The sequence below is a fragment of the Microtus oregoni genome, unplaced genomic scaffold, assembly GCF_018167655.1.
Source record: "Microtus oregoni isolate MIOR12 unplaced genomic scaffold, Mior012 000052F_ref0000163, whole genome shotgun sequence".
Lineage (NCBI taxonomy): Eukaryota > Metazoa > Chordata > Mammalia > Rodentia > Cricetidae > Microtus > Microtus oregoni.
This window is the reverse complement of record NW_024543828.1, coordinates 4,259,486-4,273,993: the sequence shown is the minus strand read 5'-3', so window position 1 is coordinate 4,273,993 and position 14,508 is coordinate 4,259,486. Positions and strand designations below refer to the sequence as shown.

Sequence of the window (14,508 nt, the reverse complement as noted above, 5' to 3'; positions counted from 1 at the left end):
TAGCAATTACCTACAAATTGAATCAGTTTTATCATGATGTTGTATTGAATTAGTTAGACACTATGGGAAAACTATAAATATGTTAATGGAACTTTCCTGTCCAGCCAGCAACTCCCAAATTACCAACACAGAGGCTTGATATTACTTATAAATGCCTAGCCAATATCTCAAGCCTAGCATGATATTAGCTAACTATTACATTTAAATTAACTCACATTTCTCATCTATGCTTTGTCATGTGACCATTGTTGTCTACCCTGACACTGCTCGTCTTTATTCTAGTATCCTCTCTGACTGGCTGTCTCATCTATACTTCCTGCCTGACCACCTGCTAATCAGCTTTTTATTACCCAATGAGATTAATACATATTCACAGTGTCCAGAGGATTATTCTTCAGTATAGAACTATTTACATTATTGAAAGAAAATCTAATCTCTTGTGATATATTCCAATTGTATACTTTATAGGGGTCTGCTATGTAAACCAATTGAAATATATATTAATGGTCAAAACATTACCTAGATCCTTTAGACATAGCAAATGCATTGACATAAATGGAATATACAAATTTTCCTGTTAAGATTGTTACTGATCGGAGTGGAACCAACAAAGATGGCAGTGCAGGTGATGCAAGCTGTGCAAGCGGTTCATCTTGAGTCTGACGCTTTCCTAGTTTGTCACAACCATGCTCTGAGCACTGAAAAGGAGGAGGTGATGGGTCTATGTATAGGGGAGTTGAATGATGACATAAGGAGTGACTCCAAATTTACATACACTGGAACTGAAATGCACACAGTTGCAGAAAAGATGGATACCATCAGAATTGTTCACATCCATTCTGTCATTATCTTGCGATGTTCTGACAAGAGAAAGGACCATGTAGAAATTTCTCCAGAGCAGCTGTCTGCAGCCTCAACAGAAGCAGAGAGGTTGGCTGAATGAACAGGTCGTCCCATGAGAGTTGTTGGCTGGTATCATTCTCACCCTCACATAACCGTCTGGCCTTCCCATGTTGATGTTCGTACACAAGCCATGTACCAAATGATGGATCAATGCTTTGTAGGACTTATTTTTTCCTGTTTCATAGAAGACAAAAACACAAAGACTGGTCGGGTACTCTACACTTGCTTCCAATCCATACAAGCACAAAAAAGCTCAGAGTATGAGAGAATTGAAATCCCAATCCATATTTTACCTCATATCACTATTGGGAAGGTATGCCTTGAATCAGCAGTAGAACTGCCAAAGATCCTATGTCAGGAAGAACAGGATGCATATAGAAGGATTCATAGCCTTACACATCTGGACTCAATAACCAAGATCCATAATGGCTCAGGGTTTACCAGGAATTTGTGCAGTCAGATGTCAGCAGTCAGTGGGCCTCTACTACAGTGGTTGGAGGACAGATTGGAGCAAAACCAGAAGCATTTGCAGGAGTTGCAACAAGAAAAAGAAGGGCTTAGGAAGAGTTGTCTTCCCTAGAATAAAGCAAGAGGACAAAAATGTGATAATATTGTTTCTCAGTTTGTGCGCTGAATATGGTTCAAAACTATATACAACTCCTATGTAGGCAGATAATTCAGGAGCACTTTTTATATCCCAACAGATAGTTTTATGTATATAAAAATACAAGGTGTCTTCCTAAAACTTTTCCAGAGCTTATAGAATTCTCTTGCCTACAGTTGCTGTAAAAGAAAACATGCAGGATGATTTACAGAATATGAAAGTTATTTTGTAAGGGTTATAAGAGGTGCATTAGCAAGGAATATCTGGGAATAAAATGTTTGATAAGTTAAAAAAAAGATTGTTACTGATCCATTAAAAACACTCCATGTACACAAGATTTCCGAGAAAAAAGTTAGTAGCTTAGAAAAACATAGCCTCAATGAAGAACTCAGTATTAAAGACCTAATTGACATGTGCTGCCAATGGGACCATGGCATCATATGGACTTAACTTTGGCAGAGGTCATGCCTGTGTCCATTGCCCAGCTGTAGCCAGGGTCTATGATGCTGTCCATGGCTCCTGCTGCCAGGATCTGTGCTGCCACCAAGAACCATGTTGATGTTCAAGGACCAAACAGCCAGTAAGATTTCATGATGATCTAAGTGCCCTGTTTGGGTTCAGGATACAATCATAGTCAGGGTCCATACTGATATTTATGGCTCAGGTTGATATCTATGGCCCATGTTGCCAGCAAAGGCCATGTGAATGATAGGTCTGGGCTGTCACCTAGGGACAATTTAGTGTGTGAGTGCCATACTGCTTTCAGGGTCATATAGATCTGAGTGCCCTGCACTGACACACTAGGCCATTGTGTCATCTGGGCCTGGGCTGCTGCCAAGAACTATGCCTGAATCTTTGGCAGGGAAGCCTGTTGGTTTGTGTTGTTGTTCATGGCTCTTGTTTCCACCAAATACAGTGAGGATAGATCTGCAGAGTTGGCCCCACTCTATGAACATCTCTAGCACCTCACCTAGGCAGCACAGAAGAGCTGACTCCATTGGTAGTGTGCAGGTGAGCTAGACTGGAAGGCAAGAGAGTGAGAGAGCTATTTATCTATCACACAGTTGCGTGGGTGAGGGAAAGATGACTCCCCTTTTTTACTGCAGGTGGGAAATCTTGTCCTAAGAATGGGAGAGCTGCCCCTGCCCCTCAGTGGCCACTGCAGCACTCAGTGGTCTATTAAATAATAGTAACAATAATAATAGCAACCTGTAATTTAACATGACTTTAAATATTCAAATTTTGGAAATACTTAAATGTGATGAGTAATAAGTATCTCTGTTTTCCAATATATCTATGATAAAATCATAATACTGCCATTTACCAGACACATAATCAAAAGCAAGTTACTTAAACTTTCTAAAACTCACCATCACCATGAATAAAATTAATGTATTAATATTTCATAGGCTGGATTGCTAGGTGGATTAACTGAAATAACAAAGTAAAGCATCTAGCCTAATATTATTGTAATAAAATTTCAAAGGACAACACTGAGTAAAAATTTATCATTATAAGTATATTTTAAGCTGCTAAAGATCAAAGGATAAGTTAGAAAGAAAACCAAAACCAAATGCTTAGTGTTGTGGTAATAGTCATTTTTACTACAGTTGATGATGAGGCAGACTGAAAAAGTACTCTTCTGAAACGTATCCTAGGATTACTGAAAAGTAAAACAGAGGATAAAGTATTCAGGCATGCACTGAAGTTAAAGTTTATCATGATTTTAATAATGACAATCCTCCTTTAGCACTAAGTATATTCCAGGCCATATTAGCAGTAGTTAGTTTGTATTTAGAGATCCTGAAATCCTTTCAATGATATTCTCAGTTTGCGTCACTTTCCCCATATTTTGGAAGGAAAATTGAGGTTTGGAAACATTGAATATTTTTGTCCAAAGATATTTGCATGTTAGAGATATATGTAGACTCAGATGTTTCTGAGATATGAACCAGAAACAGATACAAAAGCATAAAGTGTTGACACACTGTGGTGCCATTGACTTCAAATAAAAATTTCAAGCACATAGTTGTTTGTTTAACCCTTTTTCTTTTCAGGATAAATAATCTGTTATAATGACATAATTTGGCTATGGATACTAAGAAACCCCTAAGATAATTTGTTCATATCTATAGTGTTCTCACACAAAGGGCAGTAATTTGTGAATCAATTGTTGTTGAACATAGGTACAAAAGATAATGTAGGTAATATGTTGGATCAACTACTATCAACCACTCAGATGAAAATAGATAGCAATAGACTTGGAATAAGTAAGGATACTAATTAATGAAATAGAAGAAAGGAATGTTGTTTCAACTTCACTAGTGGGATTTATTTGAAGCCAGGGAAGAATTCAGGATTCTTGTACATTGCCCTGTCATTATGCTAAACTTAGAGAAGTTGAATTTACCTGAGTATGGGATTTTTATTTTGTGGTCAATATGGTATTTACAAATTGAGAAACACCATATGTCCATATTTTTCCTATTGAATGGTAACTATCCCTTAATAGTAGAGAAGCTTTGTGTACTCAATTCCAATTACAATAAGAATGTTTTCATCTCATTACTGAAGCATAGACAACACCTGCCTTATATAACCAATCTTGATGTTTATAAAAATAATACATGTACTTTGATTAACTTGTACTATGCACAAGAGTCTGTGTTTTACAGAGTTTGTTATAGCTACCTTACTTAAGAGAATCTAAGTATTATATGTAAAGTTTCAGTCAATGCTTAAGGAAGTATCTTTCACAAATATGACTAAATAATTCATTTAAATTTGAATTTAGTTAATATTTTAAACTTTTCTGTTTAGACACACTTACTTGCTCTATTTTTAACCAAATACTGTCTCTACAATCTTTGAGAAGTAAAGTGAGAGATTTGATAAAATGACATTGCTTTACATAAACCACAAAGGATTATTTCCCATTCCCCAAATTGTAGGCAAAAGGCTTTCACCAGATGCCCGGTTTTCCCCTGTGGTCCTATTGTACCTTGGAACCTTACACAAAAGTGTATAGTTTCTCTTATCCTCAAATAATTTTCCTTTTTATGATAGTCATCATTAATGTTATTCTTCATTGAATTATCTCTACACAGTTGAGGGAAAGTAAGGAATGAGTGGTCATTTAGTTGTCAATTTCTTGCACATGTATACCTATATAGATATTTCTATAGTAAATATTCTGGCATTTTTTAAAGAAAGTGCTGAAATAAAAGGTTTTATTTGACATTGATAATCAATGTGTAGAAAAATAATTTTATATCAAAAGATATTTGTTCTTATGACCCCCATATGAAGAATTACAAGTAAGGAACAGGGAGCTCTTTCTTTCTAAAATGTACCTGTACCCATGATGTAACATTAAAACACCAAAGTAAACTTACTTTCTGGTTGTTCTTTCTTGATATAACTTGTAAAAACACTTACAAATAATAACCAGGTTATCTTGAAAAGTCCACATGAAGTTCACAGCAGCTTATCACAAAACTGTGAGCATAGTTTCTTGCAAACAACATTAAGACACACACTTTTCCTTATAATACACTAGTTCAAATAAAAAATAACTACAAATAAGAACATATACATTTTAATATCTATAATTATATAATTAATCCAAAGATAAGTTGTTCATTCATGATTAATATCTACACAAATGCTGTAGGACAATGGTTTTATACCCTGTAATGTTTTGTACATTGTACTAGTTTAATGAATGCTAATTGGCCAGTAGCCAGGTAGGAAGTATAGGTGGGGCAAACAGAACAGGAGACTTCTGGGAAGAGGAAAAGCTGAGTCTGCAGGTGTCACTCAGATACAAAGGAAGCAAGATGAGAACACCTCACTGATAAAGGTACCAAGCCACATAAATAACACAGAGAAGAATTATCGATCAATGTAAGAGTTAATAAGAAGCCTGAGCTAATAGCCCAACCAGTTTATAACTAATGTAGACCTCTGTGTGTTTCTTTGGGACTGAATAACTGCAGGACTAGGCAGGACAGAAATCTCTGTCAATACACACAGATACCTTTCCTCCAAAGGAAAAACATGTTAAGAGTCAAAACATCACTAGACCTGACGGGAGAGTCCTTTACATAAGAATTTTTTAAATTTTTCTGCAGTCATTTGTAAAAACAGAGAGATACTTAAGAGTTCTTTAATTTTGGGTTGTCAATAAATTCTGAGTTTGCAAATCCCACTTATAATTCACTCAACTACAAGTATTTCTTGGATGCACAGAATACTTTCTTTGGAGAAAGAACAAATTATCTTCATATGCTAAGGCACTGGGCCTTAAGTATGAGCATATTTGAATATCTACCTTGAATTTTTGTGTATAATAGAATACTGTCAAAGAGTTCATCTTTCTTGAAATAATAAGTCTCAAATGAAAGCACATATATTTACATACTAACTTTATGTTGATTACCATTGTTTATAATTTTTTTAACCCTAGATATATATTGGATTTCAATTTAAACCATTTGAACCTGGGTGGTTCCTACTAAAACCCATGGCAGAGCATCATTATTATCCAAATATATTTATGGGGAAAATCTATCTTCAGTAGAATATTATTCGTATAAAAACTCCCCAAAGGATACTGTATAGTCTATAATATTTAATAGTGAATAAATATGTGTTTTCCAATCAGAAATAAAAATCATCCAAGTTACTGTGGCATCAGATATGTGCCAACTTTAATTCCCCACTTATAAAGCTTCCTTTCCACAGGGAAGGGAATATCACATTTACAGAGTAATGGGTATCATATTTCCAAGGTACTGTGAAACTGTTACTAGACTGAAGGAAGGTGTATATTCAAAGCAATATTTTGATTAATACATAAAGAGAGAAAAATTAGAACAAATATCCAGCAGTGCCTTCAAAATCTGATGGGTAAGTAGTAGGGTAAAACACATGATGAAGGTCAATTGGTTGCTTATGTATATATTTACACATGAACATCTCATCAGTGTGCAATTATTAATGTTGAAAAATGGACATAATTCTTATTTCCTATCTTGGATTTTTTGACAGTGATTTCCGTAACTACATCTTGAGACACTTAAAAAAATATTCCTTAGGATATGGGGAATGAAAGTTTTGAAAATCAAATTAAATGAAAAAAACTTCCTTAGCAAAAAGGAAAATTATAATACCATGAGGTTTGAGGTACCTTCTCTATGTGTTGAAAATCCTGGAAGCAAATTACGATGTTTTACACTTCTAAATTCTATCTTGGGCATGTCATATTCCATTGGCTCAGACTTTTAAATCTGTAAAACTATAATAATCGTAATTTTATGACCAAGACTACTATGAATATTCACTGTAAAAAATATTATAAATGGTGAAAATACTAAGGATGTTTGTAATTATTATTCCTCTTTGAATATAGATGCAATTCAAATTAAGTTAAAAAAATCCAAAACTAACAATTGTTTTATTAAAAAAAAATTAAAGATTTAGAAGACCAGATTTATAAATTGCTTTTGGAAGGTTTCCCAACATTTACCACATGAATTTAACTTCTGACTTTATGGGGATCTCATCCTTGAATTTTTTGTCAACTTAGTTGATATTCCTGAACTCTATGCCATCTTATCATACAGCATATAAAATAAAATATAACCAGCATAAATTGCAGAAGATATACACAGCCACAATGAAGTCACCCTTCACTCTTTTTTTATCAAAACAAACTATATTTTTTTTCATTTTACATACCAATCCCAGTTCCTACTCCCTCTTCCCATGCCCTCAAGCTATCCCCACCTCACACCCATCCATTACTCAAAGAGGGTAAAGCACATTGCTTTGGGGGAAGATCCAAAGCCCGCCTTACTATATCTAGGTTGAGAAAGGTGTCCATCCAAAGAGAATAGGTTCCAAAAAATCAAGTACAATCAGTAGGGATAAATCCTGGTGCCACAGCCAGTAGCCCCACAGTTTGCCCCAGCTATACAATTTTCACTCACATTAAGAGAGACTAGTTTGGACCAATGCTGTTTCCTTCCCCGTCCGGCTGGATTTGTGAGGTCCCACTATCTCACATAAACTGTTTCAGTGGGTGTACCCATCATAGTCTTGACCTGTTTGCTTATACTGTCACTCCTCCTACTCTTCAGCTGGAATTTGGGAGCTCAGTCCAGTGTTTCAATGAGGATCTCTGCCTTTGATGCTGAGGTTTCTGCCTAGATGCTGGATGAAGGCTCTATAGTGATATTTAAGGTATTAATCAGTCTGAGTACAGGGCAAGGCCATTTTGTGAACACTCTCCTCTATTGCTTAGGGTCTTAACTGGGGTCATCCTTGTGAATTTCTGGGAATTAATCTAGTGCTTGGTTTCTTGCTAGCTCCATAGTAGCTCTCTCAAAAAAAATATATCTTTCTTTTTCTCTCATCTCTGCCCTGCCTCCATCTCGACAATCCCATTCCCTCAGGTTCTCCTCCCCCATCCCCTTCTCCCCTTCTATTCCCCTTCCACTCATTTATCAGTCCTCTGTCTGATGTGAGTTGGTAAAGATCTTTTCCCAGGCAGTAGGCTCCCTTTTTGTCTTATTGACTGTATCCTTTGCTTTACAGAAGATTCACAGTTACAGGAGGTACCATTTATTTATTGTTGCTATCAGTGTGTGTGTACTACAGATTTTATATTTAGGAAGTGTTCTCCTGTGCCCATGCATTGAAGGCTAATTCCCACTTTCTCTTACATCAGGTTTAGTATGGTTAGATTTATGTTGAGGTCTTTAATCCATTTGGACTTGAGTTTTGTGCATGAATCTATTTTCATTCTTCTACATGTTGACATCTAGTTATGCCAGCCCCATTTGTTGAAGATGTTTTCTCTTTTCTATTGTATAATGTAGTAGGAGTTTCGGGCCTGCTTTTCGTCCCACCCAGCTCCCACATGGCTAGCTTTACACCAGAAATAACAACACACTTGTATTCTTTTAAACACTGCTTGGCCCATTATATCTAGCCTCTTCTCGGCTAACTCTAGCAACTAGACTAGCCCATTTCTAATAATTGTGTAGTACCCCAAGGTGTGCTTACCAGGAAGATTTTAGCCTACGTCCATCCTGGGTCGGAGCTTCATCACCAGTGTCTCAGAGAGCAGAGCTATCGAGTCTGAGCTCACTTCCTCTTTCTCCCAGCATTCTGTTCTGTTTACTCTACCCACCTATGTTCTAACCAATAAAATGGGCCAAGGCAGTTTCTTTATTAGCCAATGACCTTCCTCCATCAGTATAATTGTAGATTCTTTGTAAAAATCAGGCGTTCATAGGTGTGTGGATTAATATCTGTGTCTTTGATTTAATTCGATTGGTCAACCTGACCGCTTTTATGCTAATACCAAGATTTTTTCATTACTGTAGCTCTATAGTACAGTTTGATGTCAGGGATGGTGACGCCTCCAGAAGTTACTTTATTGTACAGGAATATTTTGGCTAACCTGTTTTTTTTTTTAATTTTTCTATATTAAGTTGATTATTGTTCTTTCAAAGTCTGTGAAGAATTGTGTTGGGATTTTGATAGAGTTTGCATTGAATCTTAAGACAGCTTTTGATAGGATTGCAACTTTTATTATGTTGATCCTACCTATCCCAGAGCATAGGAGATCTTTCCATTTTCTGGTATCTTCTTCAATTTCACTCTTCAAAGACTTAAAAAACTTGTTGAACAGGTCTTTCACATCTTTGGTTAATGTTACCCCTAGATATATTGTATTATTTGTGGCTATTGTGAAGGTTGATGTTTTTCTTATTTTTTCTCAGCTTCTTTATCATTTATATATAGGAGGGATACTCAATTTTTTAAATTATCTTATATCCTGCCATATTACTGAAGGTATTTTTCAGCTGTAGAATTTCCCTAGTAGAGTTTTGGGGGTCACTTTTGCATACTATCTTATCATCTGCAAATAGCCAAAGTTTGACTTCTTAACTGTACAATTTGAATGCCCTTGATTTCCTGTTGTTGCCTTATTGCTCTAGCCGTAGCTTCAAGAACTATGTTGAATAGTTATGGAGAGAGTGAACAGCCTTGTCTTGTTCGTGATTTTAGTGGGATTGCTTTGAGTTTTTCTCCATTTAATTTGATGTTGGCTGTCAGCTTGTTGTATATTGCTTTTATTTTTTTAAAAGGTCTGATCTCCAAAATATATAAAGAACTCAAGAAACTAGACTTTAAAATGCTAATTAACCCAATTAAAAAATAGGGCACTGAACTGAATAGAGAATTCTCAACAGAAGAAATTCAAATGGCCAAAGGACACTTAAGGTCATGCTCATCCTCTTTGGTGATCAGGGAAATGCAAATTAAAACAATTTTGAGATACCATCTTACACCTGTCAGAATGGCTAAAATCAAAAACACCAATGATAGCCTTTGTTGGAGAGGTTGTGGAGGAAGGGGTACACTCATCCATTGCTGGAGGGAATGCAAACTTGTGCAACCACTTTGGAAATCAGTGTGGTGATTTCTCAGGAAATTCGGGATCAACCTACCCTCAAGATCCAGTAATACCACTCTTGGGAATATACCCAAGAGACTCCCTATCATATGACAAAAGCATTTGTTCAACTATGTTCATAGCAGCATTATTTGTAATAGGCAGAACCTGGAAACAACCTACATGCCTTTCAATGGAAGACTGGATGAAGAAAGTGTGGAATATATACATATTAGAGTACTATGCTGCGGTAAAAAACAATGACTTCTCGAATTTTGCATGCAAATGGATGGAAATAGAAAACACTATCCTGAGTGAGGTATCCCAGTCCCAAAAAGATGAACATGGGATGTCCTCACTCATAATTGGTTTCTACCCATAAATAAAGGACATTGTGTATATTGCTTTTATTATGTTTAGATATTTTCTTTGTATCCCTGGTCTCTCCAACACCTTTATCATGAAGCGGTATTGGATCTTGTTGAATGATTTTTCAGCATCTAGTGAGATTAGCATATGTTTTTTTTTTCTTTCAGTTTATTTATAGAGTGGAATGCATTGATAGATTTTCATATATTGAACCAATCCTGCATCTCTGGGATAAAGCCGACTTGATCATGGTACATGATTATTTTATGTGTTCTTGGATTTGATTTGCCTTTATCTTATTGAGAATTTTTGCATTAGTTTTAAACACTGAATAGAGACAGAGAGATTTATACTCAAATGCTAAACTGAATAAATTTTTATGGATAGAGAATTATTAATATAAAATATTTAAAAATTAAGAATTAATGGCCAAAGAAGCCTAAAATACCATGTAAAATAGTGCAGGGGATTAGAATGTGCTTTGGAGATGACAGGAGTTGAAGATGTACTTGATCACGCCCTTGAGATGATCCATTGTGGGGAGGAAGGATTTGTATGAAACCAACTTATCAGGCTTCTTGTTATTGCTGAGTGATACACATCCAAAAGGGAAGATACCAACATCTGTATAGACATAGTTTACAAAGATTCACTATATTTATTTAAAGTAGCTACTCTTATCTTATCTTATCTTATCATATCTTATGTGTTCTACAAAATAAACAGAAAGACGAATTTTTAATATAATAAAATTTGTAAGTGTGACATATATAAATCTTGTAATTGTTTTTTTTTATTTTTTTAAAAGCTATCTTTTCTCATTTTACATACCAATCAAAGTTTCCACTCCTTCTCTTCCCCCCATTCCCCCACCCCACCCATCATTCAAACCTCAGAGAGGGTAAGGCTTTCCAAGGGGAGTCTACAAAGTCTAGCACATTGCATTGAGGCAGAGCCAAGGCCCTCCCCACTTTGTCTAGGCTGACCACGGTTATCCCTCCAAAGAAAATGGATTCCAAAAAGTCAGTACAAGCAGTAGGGATAAATCCTGTTTTCACTGCCAGTGGCCCCACAGTCTGCCCCAGACATGCAACTGTGACCCGCACTCAGAAGGCCTACTTTGGTTCTATGCTGGTTTTTTTTTCCCTGTCAAGCAAGAGTTAATGTGCTCCCATTAGCTCTGGTAAGCTGTTTCAGTGAGTATCTCTATCGTGGTCTCGACTGCCTTTTCTTGTATTCTCACTCCTCCCATTCTTCGACTGGAATTTGGCAGCTGAGCCCAGTGCTCCACTGAGGATTTCTGCCTGTGCTTCCATCAGGGCTGGATGAAGATTCTGTGGTGAAATTTAAGATAACAATCAATCTAACTACAGAGCAATAGCAGTTCAGGCAACTTGCCCCCTATTGCTTAGAGTCTTAGCTGGGGTCATCCTTGTGGACTCCTGGAAATTTCTCTAGTACCAGGTTTCTTGATAGCCCCATATCTGCTCCCCCAATCAAGATACCTCTTTCCTTGCTATATAACATATGTTGAGAAAGTAAAAATTCTACATTATCTCATTGTTCAAGAGTCATGTGAATAGAAATTTTAGGTAGGTTTGCCACAAAGACCCTCACAATCCTTGTCCTATTGAGAAAGTATATTTCCAAAATTCATTAAATGATTGACAGAATTCATTTTCAAAGTTGTTCTAAGACGGACATACAAATATTCTTGCTGATTCTAACCTTTGGCTTCCTTCAGTTGCTAAGATATCCTCAGATTTTTGCCATATGTTCCTTACAAAAGCATCAGATCTACCACAAGGAAGAGAGTATATATCTTTAAGGGGTGGTACAGGCTTGATTATACTCATAGAGGTCATGTGTCTATACTGTTACAAAATATATTACTTAAATTGTAAATTAAACTTACCATAACACCTATGCTATTGATAAAGTAGATGAAAAATTTGTTTAAAGTAGAAATAGATAGTTTATCTCCAAATTCTCTCATCCTACCCAAATAAGTTAAAATCATGGTTACCACCTGGTCTTTTAAAAGCTAGCTAAAATTAAGGCATTTTTGTTATGGTCAGTACTAAAGTACTCCTTATTTCTTCTTAAATGTTAATTCTTTAGTGAAACAGTATAGCCCCGAAGAGAAGAAATTTGGTTCAAGGTTACAAGCTAGAATATTATATACGGCAATGATCTGGGCACTCCAAAACTCAACTAACTCTAAAAACATGTACACATGAATCACACTACAGTGAATCAGTAATTATAAATATGTGCATGCATGCATACCTCTGTCTGTGTATATATAATAATTAAAGTATTAGAGGTTATTAATTTAGCAGAAAATAAATTAAGGAACCAGCAAAGAATTGGATGGGAAAGGATAGAATAGAAATGATGAAATTCTCAAAATGTAAAAATAAACCAACCATACATACAAACAAACAAAATAACCTCTATCAGTCAAAACAATATTTTTTTAGTTTTTAAATTATCAGGGAACAAAAAATTAAATAAATATAATCCATGTGATATGTGATGAGTTAAGGTAAATAGTTCATATGAATTTTCAGTTTATTTTTTTAGTGAGAGGACAATATTAAAGGAGACTTTGGAAATATTTCAGAGATAATAGTTAGCCAACTCTTTATGGAGGCTTGTTATACCGACTCAGGTGTCTCTGTGGTTTTTTATTCATTTTGTTTTATTTTGCCTTCCAAGAATATTCACTTATGACAATGAGTGTAAAATTAAGGGATTGTATTAACTTAAATTCACTTAAATATTGGTATACTAGATTTCTCATTATCTGAAATCTTTACTTTCTCTACCAGCCAAATATGTGCCAATTCTTCTCAAAGTTACATGGATCTAATATATATTTCTATATTCCCTTAAATGGAAAAAAAACATCCTCTTCACTTTTACATGACACATTTGTTCATTAATAATCCAGAGATTTATAAATTTTGCATATAATATTCATCAACTTCAATAAGCCTTGACCTAGCCTACTAAACTTGTTCCATTTAAAAATTTGAGACAGAAAGATATATAGCGATTTATGTAGAAATATATTTTCACCTAAAAGTAGAAAAATATATAATTATAAGAAAATAACTCAGGAAATAATTCTATATCCATTTGATTGATTGAATAAAAAATGTACCCATGAGGTTATATATTAGAATGCTTAGTCATCAGACAGTGGCACTATTTGTTAAAGAATAGGAGGAGTGTAGCCCAAAACTTATAACACCCTGTTTAATTTCTTTCAGATCATTCATACAGATGCGTTCCCATGTATGTTCCTTGATGATCCTAGGGTTTCTGGAATCAGTCACTTTCTCTGTTGTTATTACTGGAAAGGCAGGTAGAGCTTTAGATAAAGCTTTGTGGGAATTATCCCGGAGAGTTTTACCCACTGGTGGAGTTAAAATTTGCCTTTCTACCGTTTGCTCCTCTTCATTAGAATTTAGAATTTCCTTAATCTTTTCAAATCTGTTTACCATTGCCTTCTGCAAGGCCTGAATCTCCTGTCCAGAATTATGCTCCAAAGTCTTCATTGAGGATGCTAAGGTATGAAATTTGTCCATCACAGATAATATCTCATCTTTGGATAAAATTTTCATGCATGAATTGTGCCTTCTTGTATTGATAATCTGTCAGCCAATCTGTCATATCCTTTAGACAAAATCCGATTGTCACATTCAGCAGTTTTAATTCTCTCAGTTAATGTTTCAGTTCCTACAGATAGGGACTGAAGTTTACAGTCGCAATCAGCTGTTCCCTCCTCCATAGTAGTGAATCTTTCCTTAATATCAGACTGTGCCTTTTCTAAATTTTGCTTAGTTGACAGAGTCATGTTAGACAAAGATCTATTCTCTTCCTTGAGAACTTCAAACTCTTTCTTGAGGAGGTTGTTGTCAGTCTGAATTGTTTTTAAGCATTCAACCTCTGCCCTAAGACTCCAGGATTCATCTTGTAAGGACTTTATCATCTTTTTATTGTCTAACCATGTTGTAATGGAAAAAAAAAAAAAACAAAAAAATTCCGAGTCCTATTGGAATATCACATGTGTCCTGCAATATATTAGCCATGGTGTAATTAAATTGGCTATAGAAGCCTTCACCAGTGACATTATCAGACATTTTCCTTATTT

General features: G+C 35.4%; 1 pseudogene; it reads left to right on the top strand.

Moving 5' to 3' along the window:
* Positions 1 to 604: 604 nt before the first annotated feature.
* Positions 605 to 1,483, top strand: LOC121437458 (annotated as a pseudogene).
* Positions 1,484 to 14,508: the final 13,025 nt, after the last annotated feature.